At 47.8% G+C, this 9128-nt stretch overlaps 1 protein-coding gene and 1 non-coding gene across 2 annotated transcripts in view; both read left to right on the forward strand.

Moving 5' to 3' along the window:
* EEF2K (eukaryotic elongation factor 2 kinase) overlaps window positions 1-9128 on the forward strand; it is a 73365-nt gene continuing 64237 nt past the window's right edge. Inside the window, exon 1 of the mRNA XM_003795712.3 lies at window positions 1-342. The gene's annotated coding sequence lies outside the window, so the exon portion shown is untranslated. The remainder of the gene's footprint in view (window positions 343-9128) is intronic.
* Window positions 7864-7996, forward strand: LOC111727192. Its single transcript, XR_002774803.1, has one exon. It is a non-coding gene; the product is annotated as a small nucleolar RNA SNORA84 (small nucleolar RNA).

The following is a 9128-nucleotide window of genomic DNA, read 5'->3' on the forward strand; positions in this document are numbered from 1 at the left end:
TCGACTCCTGCCCCGATCCAACGCTCGCTGGTCCCGTACTGCAGCTGCCCCAGCCCGGCTAGCTGTAGTCTGCACTCGAGTCCCCGGCAAGCCCCCACTCCGCGTCTCAAGGTCGTTCCAGCTGCTCCAAGCGCCCCTGGTGCCCTGGGAACGATCCATCCGCTCCGCGCGGCTCCCGCTGCGTTTCCGGAGCGCCGGCCTGTGAGCCCGCTCGCTGCTCCCCGGTACTGTCGGGGGGCCCACCCGCCTGCACCCTGGAGCGCCGGACCACGAGCCTCTGCCAAATCCTCTGGATTCTCGCTGCTGTGGGCAGCGGCTGCAGCGCCTGTCCGCCCGAGGGAGGTAGGTGTGGCTGGCCGGCCTGGGTAGGGGGCCAGGATCCGGCGCTGCAGGCCTGCGTGCCCGGGCGCGTGGGGCGCGGTGGGTCTGGGTTGATAAGTGGGGCCCGACGTGGAACGGAAGGAGAAGGGGCGGGAGATAGGGCTTCTTTGGCCGTTAACTCTCCCGGGCTCAGTGTTTGCTTCTGTAAAATGGGGGAACCGTTTAGATTAATGGCGATGTAGATGGGGAAAACTACTGGCAAGCGATGGGTTGTGTTCTGGCTGTGAGAGACGGTTCTGGGGGCCCGTAGAGGGTCAGCGCACCCCTGCCTTCCTGTCCTCTGTAGGTCCCAAGGCCGCATCCCGTCCCCTGAATGAGAGGTGTGGGTCCGCCCGAATTCCTGGAGCCTCGGGGACTGTGTAGACGAACCCTTGCAGCATTGCTGGCTTCAAGAGTTAGGTTGTTGGCACGCGCCACTGACGTGTGAGCCAAGAGGACCGGCATTAACTGAGAAGCAGCGCAGGGGCGGGGCCCTCCTGGCTAAGCCCTGGCGAAGATTAGCCTGCGCCCCACAGGCAGTATTTCAGAACCAGCCCAGCAGCGCCCGCGCCTCGAGTGAGACAGATGGACTTCCTGAGAGTATCGAGGACGCCCCTGGGAGTCAGACCTCTGAGTCTTCCGGGGTTCCCTCGGGGCCACTCAGCCAGGCAAACAGGATCAAATACCTATGGGCAGGAAAAAGCGTTGTTGGAGTCCTGAGTTCAAATTCTGGCACAGTTACAGGCATTATGACCTTGAACAAGTTTCTTAACCTCTCTGGCCCTCAGTTCCCTCATCAGTAAAATGGGTACAATATTAGCATTTACCTCTTAATGTTTTTGGAAGGATTAGATTAGTAAGTATGTCAGGTGCTTAGAACAGTATGTGGCCCACAGTGAGTGTGGCACTAGGAAGCATCTGATGGCAAAGAGCCCTGGACAGGCTTCTGGGAATTGAATAACATAATTTACCCCCTTGATTTTATGGAGGAGGAAACCGAGATTCCCAGAAGCTCCCTGAGTGGGAGCCAGTCCCATAAACAGACCCTAATAAGCAAAGTGAACTAAGAGCAGGAACAGAGAGCAAGCTGATGATAATAATAATGCCCATAGCCTGTGTGTGGTGGGGAGGAGGGTTACAGAGGAAGGTTTCCTGGAGGAATTGATGTTTGAGCTGAGCTAGGAAAGATGCCAGTGAAGGAGGTGGGGTTTAGAGGAGGTGAGGTTTAGTGTGTGCAGGTGTCTTCCTTCTCTGTGGTCTCTACAGCTCCTGACATTCTTTCCTTCATTCACTTATTCAACAAGTACAGTAAAGCCTCTTGATTACATGAATTCCAGTGTGACATGGTTGGAATTGGCATCCATGCTTCTCTCAGGCCCCTTCTCAAAGTAGCAGGGGTGAGCTTCTTATCTGTTGCTTGGGATGACCGAGGCACAAGCCAGGGCCTGATAATCACTTGGGATGGTCTCAGTTTACATATGATCACTGGTGTATATTCTAAGATTTACGATGTTTTTCTCATATGCTTTTTTGGACATAATAGTGCTTTTTGACTGATTAAGGATATATCACTGATTGGATTTTAAAGCATTTTAATGTGTTACATGGCAGAGGCAGCTATGGATTGCCAACATCATGTTCTTTTCTTCCCCCGTGTTCCTTGGATGAATTTACCAGGCTCTCTTACCATTTGGTGGGGGTCACATGACTGAGTTTTGGCTAATGGGATGTGCGCAGAGATGACTTGTACCCCTATCAAACCTAGACCCTAAAAATCTCCCACTGTTCCCTGATTTACTGGACAAATAGAGAAGACAAGCTGGAAGGAGTCTGGCCTCCTGAATGACTGTGATACAGACCCCCTCCTTTCTTCCTCCTCTGGTGGTCCTTGGCTGTTTGCTGAAAGGATTGGGGTTCCAATATGCTCTATGAAAGGTTTGTGAGTGTGGCTTGTTAGGTGTGCCTTCCCATTGGGGTGATCTGGCCAGGCTGTCCCACTAGGGAAAAGTGTCTCTAGGCTTCTTGTCTTGCACTGGTGAAATTCCCCAAGGAAGTCTTACCTGGTCTTCAGAAGTGTTGGCATCTGGTTGCCAGGACTCCAACAGCTGTGTGGAAAAAGCTGGGGGTGAACAGCGAAAAATTGGATATGTTCAAGCGCATTCTCTAAGATTTTCTATTTCTGATTCAATTCTTCCACTTTGAAGCAGAAAAATCGAATGATCCGGAATATAGTCAAAGTGACAGCATTTAGCTGAAATGATTAAAAATTCAAAGTTTTTGTGTTGAGGGAGACTGGTTCTGTTAACCAAGAAGCTGCAAACTGTTAGCCTGGTGAACTGAGAGTACTCCTGGAAGAAAGTGGTTAGTGTGACAACCATGTCTACACCTGGGATGAAAGTGGCTTGGGACTTAAAGTATTGTTGGATCAGATTCTTACAGCCAGGGCTGATGAACACAGCAACAAGGCTTCAAATAAAGGAAAGAGTGAATCATCAATATGCAGATGATAAATCAGAAGATGACAGTCCCTAACTCTCAAGTCCTAGTGGAAATCCCAGAGAAGCATTTTCAACTAGAGAGTCAGAGGGTAGATGATGCTCCATTCTCCATCTGTGATGCTGTCTAGATCTTACCAGGACTAGCAAGTCCCAGGAGTGCCTGAAAAACAGGTGGCTGAACTGCAGAGACTTTCTACAGGGCATTGGTTCACAAACTTCAGTACATATCACGATCTCCTGGAGTGTTTGTTTAAACTGGGTTGCTGGGCCCACTTCCAGAGTGTAATTTAGCAGGTGTGGGGTGAGGCTTGACAATTTGTAGTTCTAAAATGTTTCCAGGTGAGGCCTGCGATCAGAATTTTAGGAAAACTGGTTAAGGACATAACTGCACTGAAAGCCCTGGGTTCAGCCTGCATCATCTTCCAACTCAACTTCTCTACTTTCTAGCCATGTGGTTTGGGGTGAGTTATTTAACCTCTCTTTCCTCAGTTTATCCATCTGTAGAATGAAGCTAATGGTGCCTATCTCCAGGGGTTTAGGAGAGGCTTCCTGGAGGAGGTGACACTTTTTTGCCATTTCTTTTTCTTTCTTTCTTTCTTTCTTTTTTTTGAGACAGAGTCTCACTCTTTCACCCTGGATAGAGTGCCGTGGCATCATAGGTCACAGCAACCTCAAACTCTTCGGTTCAGGTGATCTCTTTGCTTCAGCCTCCTGAGTAACTGGGACTACAGGCACATGCCAAAATGCCTAGTTAGATTTTTTATTTTTAGTAGAGATGAGGCCTCACTCTTGCACCGCCTAGTCTCAAACTCCTGAGCTTAAGCAATCCACCTGCCTCAGCCTCCCAATATTTTTTCTTTTTTCTTTTTTTTTGAGACGGAGCCTCAAGCTGTCCCCCTGGGTAGAGTGCCGTGGCATCACAGCTCACAGCAACCTCCAACTCCTGGGCTCAAGCGAGTCTTCTGCCTCAGCCTCCCAAGTAGCTGGGATCACAGGCATCTGCCTCAACACCCAGCTATTTTTTGGTTGCAGCCATCATTTTTGTTTGGCGGGCCCAGGCTGGATTTGAACCCACCACCTTAGGAGTATGTGGCTGGCGCCTTAGCCACTTGAGCCACAGGCGCCGAGCCATTTTTTCTTTTTTTAATTTTTTTTTTTTATTAGAGACAGAATCTCACTTTATTGCCCTCAGTAGAGTGCTGTGGCATCACAGCTCACAGCAACCTCCAACTCCTGGGCTTAAGCAATTCTCTTGCCTCAGCTTCCTGAGTAGCTGGCACCCACCAGAATGCCTGGCTATTTTTTTATTGCAGTTTGGCCAGGGCCAGGTTCGAATCCGCCACCCTTAGTATATGGGGCCGGTGCCCTACCCACTGAACCACAGGTGCTTGCCCTATTATTTTCTTTGTTTAAAGATAGGGTCCTGGCTGAGCGCCCATAAACCCACTGGTTAAAGTGCCAGCCACATGCACCGGGGCTGCTAAACAACGACAGCAAAAAAATAGCAGGGTGTTGTGGCAGGTGCCTGTAGTCCCAGCCTCTTGGAAAGCTGAGGCAAGAGAATCGCTTGAGCCCAAGAATTTGAGGTTGCTATGTGCTATCACACTACAGCATTCTACAGAGGGCAACAAAGTAAGATTCTGTCTCAATTAAAAAAAAAAAGATAGGGTCCTGCTACCTTGCCCGAGCTGATCTCAAACTCTTGGGCTCAAGTGATCCTCCTGCCTCAGGCTCCTGAGCTGTTGGAATTACAGGAGCACATCACTGTGACCTACTAAGGTGATATCTAAGCTGAGACCTGAGGAACAAGCAGATGAATTGGCCAGGGAATGAGTAGGGAGGGCAGGCTGGGGCATGTGCCAGATAGAAGGCATGACCTGTTCTGTGCTCTCTGAGGAGCTCGGAGGAGTTACATAGCAAGTACTTTGTAAGTGATACCTACATGCTATCAGTTTGTTTGGGCAGAGAGTAGAGTGGAGGCCCACAAAGGTGTAGAAAATAGGCTGCTGGGATGGGCCTAGAAGTGGTGTAAGTTGTTTCTGCCCACATTTCCTTGGCCCAAATATAGTCATATGGCCCTGCCGAGATGCAGGAGATGCTGGGAAATGTAGTTCCAGCCAGGCGGGTGAGCATGAATTCCTGGTGGAAAGCCAGTTGTCTATGGTACAGTGGCTTTTTCTGGCCCTTGGCCATGTCTCTCATCTCTGAGCTAACTAACTCAGCTCCACTCCACGCCACTCTTGTTGGATGCATGAATTTTACAGGTACATAAGCTGACGCTCAGAGAGGTCAAGTAATCTGCCCAATATTGTTCAGCTGGTAGTGCCAGGGCAGAAGCTTTCTTTGCCAGATTCTGCTCTTGGTGCTTTTCAGGTCTTCCATGATCCAGGCTTTCCCACTCAGAGTCTTAGCCATGTCATCTGGCTAACTGACCTCTCATAATTACTACACAATCGTCCTTCAGCCTCGCTATGTCCAAAGTGCCCATTATATCAGCAGGATAGTGCCAGCTTTCCCCCAGTTTCTCGTCCATTCATGCAACATGCACTTATGCATTTATGGGGTTTGCCAGACATTGTGCTCTGGGCTGGGGAGCTGGAGAGAAATAAGACAGGGTCTCTTTTGTTCAAGACACTCACATGGTCTGGCCACTGAGAGGGCTCTGTAAACACAGAACTTATGTGAGAAGTGAGACATGCTGTCTCCTGGTCGGACCTGCCAGGAGTACAGAGTGTACTAGGGACACAAGAAGGGTGGCCAGCAGATGACTAAACACTAAAATTCAAGCTCTTTTGTGCGTTTTGCTAATCAAAGCTGCAACTACAATATTTTTTGCTTCATATTCTAAGATGCATTTTTCTAAAACAATAAAATAGTGCTTGAACAGTGACAGTCTTATCTGAACAGGTTTGGTGTACTGTGGTGATATTTTTACATGCCATTAACAGAGCGAATATTGACTTACCAGTTTGGTGTCTGTGGTAGGCTGTTCTCATCAGTAAGTAAGCTAATGCCCCAGTCTCTTTATGGTAGTCATGGAGATTTGTTTTTAAAGGGATGGGAGGAGAATTTAGGGGAGGGCTCCTTGAGATTCCACCAGAATCATTCTAGAGCTGGGTTTCTCAGCCCCAACACTTGATATTTTGGTTAATTCTTCATTGTAGCCAATAAGAAAAAGAAGGGGGAAATATAGGTGAAATACCTAAATCATCTCTTTCCCCCGTAGCCGCAGGCTTCATCAGATAAGAACAAAGAAAGTAATAACTGACAACATGTTCTGCATTAAGTTATGTTAAACTGGGTTATATTGAAAGGATTATGCGTAAAGGTGTATGTTGGGTGGATTATTAGACTACCAGGGAGGAGCTACTTACAGAGCGGGTGGTCATAAACTGTTTAAATGGATCAATGAGGTCATTGCTGCATTGTGCTCGTGTACAAAATTCCCTATATAAGCCAACTGCAAATAAAGAAGCTTGCCATTTTGAAAAAAAAAAAAGAAAAAAATAATTCTTCATTGTAGGAGGCCTTCCTGTGCCTTATAGGATGTTTGGCATTGTACCTGTCCTCTACCCACTAAATACTAGTTGCACCCCCAGAGTTGTGACAAACAAAAAGGTCTCCAGACATTGCCAAGTGTCAACTTGGGGGAGCATATCAACCCAGGCTGACAGGCATTGTTCAAGACTGTATTTATTTCCTATTGCTGCTCTAACAAATTATTGTAATTACATAGTGGCTTAAAACAGCAAATTTTATTACCATACAGTTCCTAGGAGTCAGAAGTTTCTTTCTTTCTTTTTTGAGACTTATGTCATCCTCGGTAGAGTGCTATGGCATCACAGCTCACAGTAATCTCAAATTCTTGAGCTTAAGTGACTCTCTGGCCTCAGCCTCCCAAGTAGCTGTGACTACAGGTGCCTGCTACAATGCCTGGCTATATTTTGTTACACTTGTCATTGTTGTTTAGCTGGCTCTGGCTGGGTTTGTACCTGCCAGCCTAAGTGTATGTGGCCAGCACCATAAGCACTGTACTATGGGCTCCAGTCCTGTTTTTTTTTTTTTTTCCTTTTTGAGACAGAGTCTCACCTTGTCACCCTGGCTAGAGTATAGTAGCATCATCAGAGTTCATTGCAACCTCTAACTCCTGGGCTCAAGCAACATTGCTGCCTCAGCCTCCTGAGTGAGTGGCTGGGACTACAGGTACCTGCCACCACACCCAGCTAATTTCCTGTTTTTTTTTTTTTTAAGACAGAGCCTCAAGCTGTCCCCCTGGGCAGAGTGCCGTGGCATTACAGCTCACAGCAACCTCCAACTCCTGAGCTCAAGTGAGTCTCCTGCCTCCGCCTCCCAAGTAGCTGGGACCACAGGCACCCGCCACAATGCCCGGCTATTTTTTGGTTGCAGCCATCATTGTTGTTTGGCGGGTCCGGGCTGGGGATTCGAACCCGCCACCTTAGGTGTACGTGGCTGGCGCCTTAGCCGGTTGAGCTATAGGTGCTGAGCCAATTTCCTGTATTTTTAATAGAGATGATGTCTTACTCTTGCTGAGGCTGGTCTTGAACTCCTGGCTTCAAGCAGTCCTCCTGGTTTGGCCTCTTAGAGTATTGGGATTACAGGTGTGAGCCACTGGGCCAGACCCAGAAGTTCTAAAATCAAGATGTCTGCAGGCTGGTTAGGGTATCTCCTACTCCTCCAACCCCTAAGTTACTTCCCTCCTCCCCAACCCTACATAAACACTTCCTTCTACCCAGAGGCCAATCTGGATATGTGTATATATACATATATATGTGTGTGTGTATATAGATGTATATATACTATATAGAAAAATTAGCTGGGTGTGAGGGCACACTTGTAGTCCCAGCCACTTGGGAGGTGAGAGCAGAAGGATCACTTGAGCCCGGGAGTTTGCAATGAGCTATGATCATGCCATAGCCACTCCAGCCCAGGTGACAGAGCAAGACCCTGTCTTTTTTTTTTTTTTTTAATAATACAGAGTGTCTGTGCCCTGTGGTTGCTGGATGCTGTTGTGCAGGTACAGCTATGCAGTGGATACAATGGGCCATAGCAATCCTGTGATTTATGCATGGGAGCTGTTTCTCCTCAGCAGCTTCCATAGCCCGGTCACTGATACATGGAAAAAAATGAAAGAAGGAAAGGGAAAGGGAAAGGAAAGGAAAATAATAATAAAAAATATATAGAGTGTCTCGGGGGTGGTGCCTGTCACTCAGTGGGTAGGGCACTGCCCCATATACTGAGGCTGGCGGGTTCAAACCCAGCCCAGGCCAGCTAAAACAACAACAACAACAACAACAACAACAACAAATAGCTGGGCATCATGGCAGCCGCTTGTAGTCCCATCTACTTAGGAGACTGAGGCAAGAGAATCACTTCAGCCCAAGAGTTGGAAGTTGCTGTGAGCTATGATGCCATAGCTGTCTACCAAGGGTGTCATAGTGAGACTCTGTCTCAAAAAAACAAACAAACAAAAAATACGGAGGGTCACTATTGCGCAGGCTAGAGTGCTATGAACTCAGCCTAGCTCATGGAAACCTCAAACACCTGGGATCAGGTGATCCTCACCGATGTGAGCTCATAGCTTGATGTTTGACTTTGTCACTTTCTAATGCTGCACCCCAGTAAATAAAGCACAGAACCGAAAGGTATTTCATTAGTAATGCTGAGCTCCTGCTTAGCAGAGGCACTCGCTAACTGGGATGTGGGCTTGAGGAAGTCAAGCCTACCCCACAGAGTCTACTGTTCAGGGAAAGGCCCAATCTCCAAATGATGGAGCCGGGATTCAAACCTTTCCCATATACTGGCCTTTGGTTTTTGTTTCTTGTTTGAAGGAAACTGAAGACTCAAGCTGGGCATATCCCAGGAAGAAGCCAGATGCAGTCTAGAGCAGCACAGAAAGCTCACTTTCCCCATCTAGGGTGGCCTTTTTGAAAGTAGCAGTCACTTCTTGGACCCAGCAGCTCCTGTGACTGTCAAGTGAGAGAGTCCATGTCAGGTGTTTAGTGTGGCAGGTGGCGTGCTATAAGCCTTTCTCATGTGTTACTTGTATTATTTCAGTAAAAATTATGCCTATTTGAGGTCCATACGAGCAAAGTTCTCTTGTTTTCTTTCTTTATTATTTTTGTTTGTTTGTTTTTTAGACAGTCTCACTAGGTCACCATTGGTAGAGTACTGTGGCATCACAGCAACCTCAGATTCTTGGGCTTAAATGATTCTCTTGCCTCAGCCTCCCAAGTAGCTGGGACTACAGGC

This window comes from Otolemur garnettii, unplaced genomic scaffold (genome assembly GCF_000181295.1).
Source record: "Otolemur garnettii isolate 467f Iridium unplaced genomic scaffold, OtoGar3 scaffold00096, whole genome shotgun sequence".
Taxonomy (NCBI): Eukaryota; Metazoa; Chordata; class Mammalia; order Primates; family Galagidae; genus Otolemur; species Otolemur garnettii.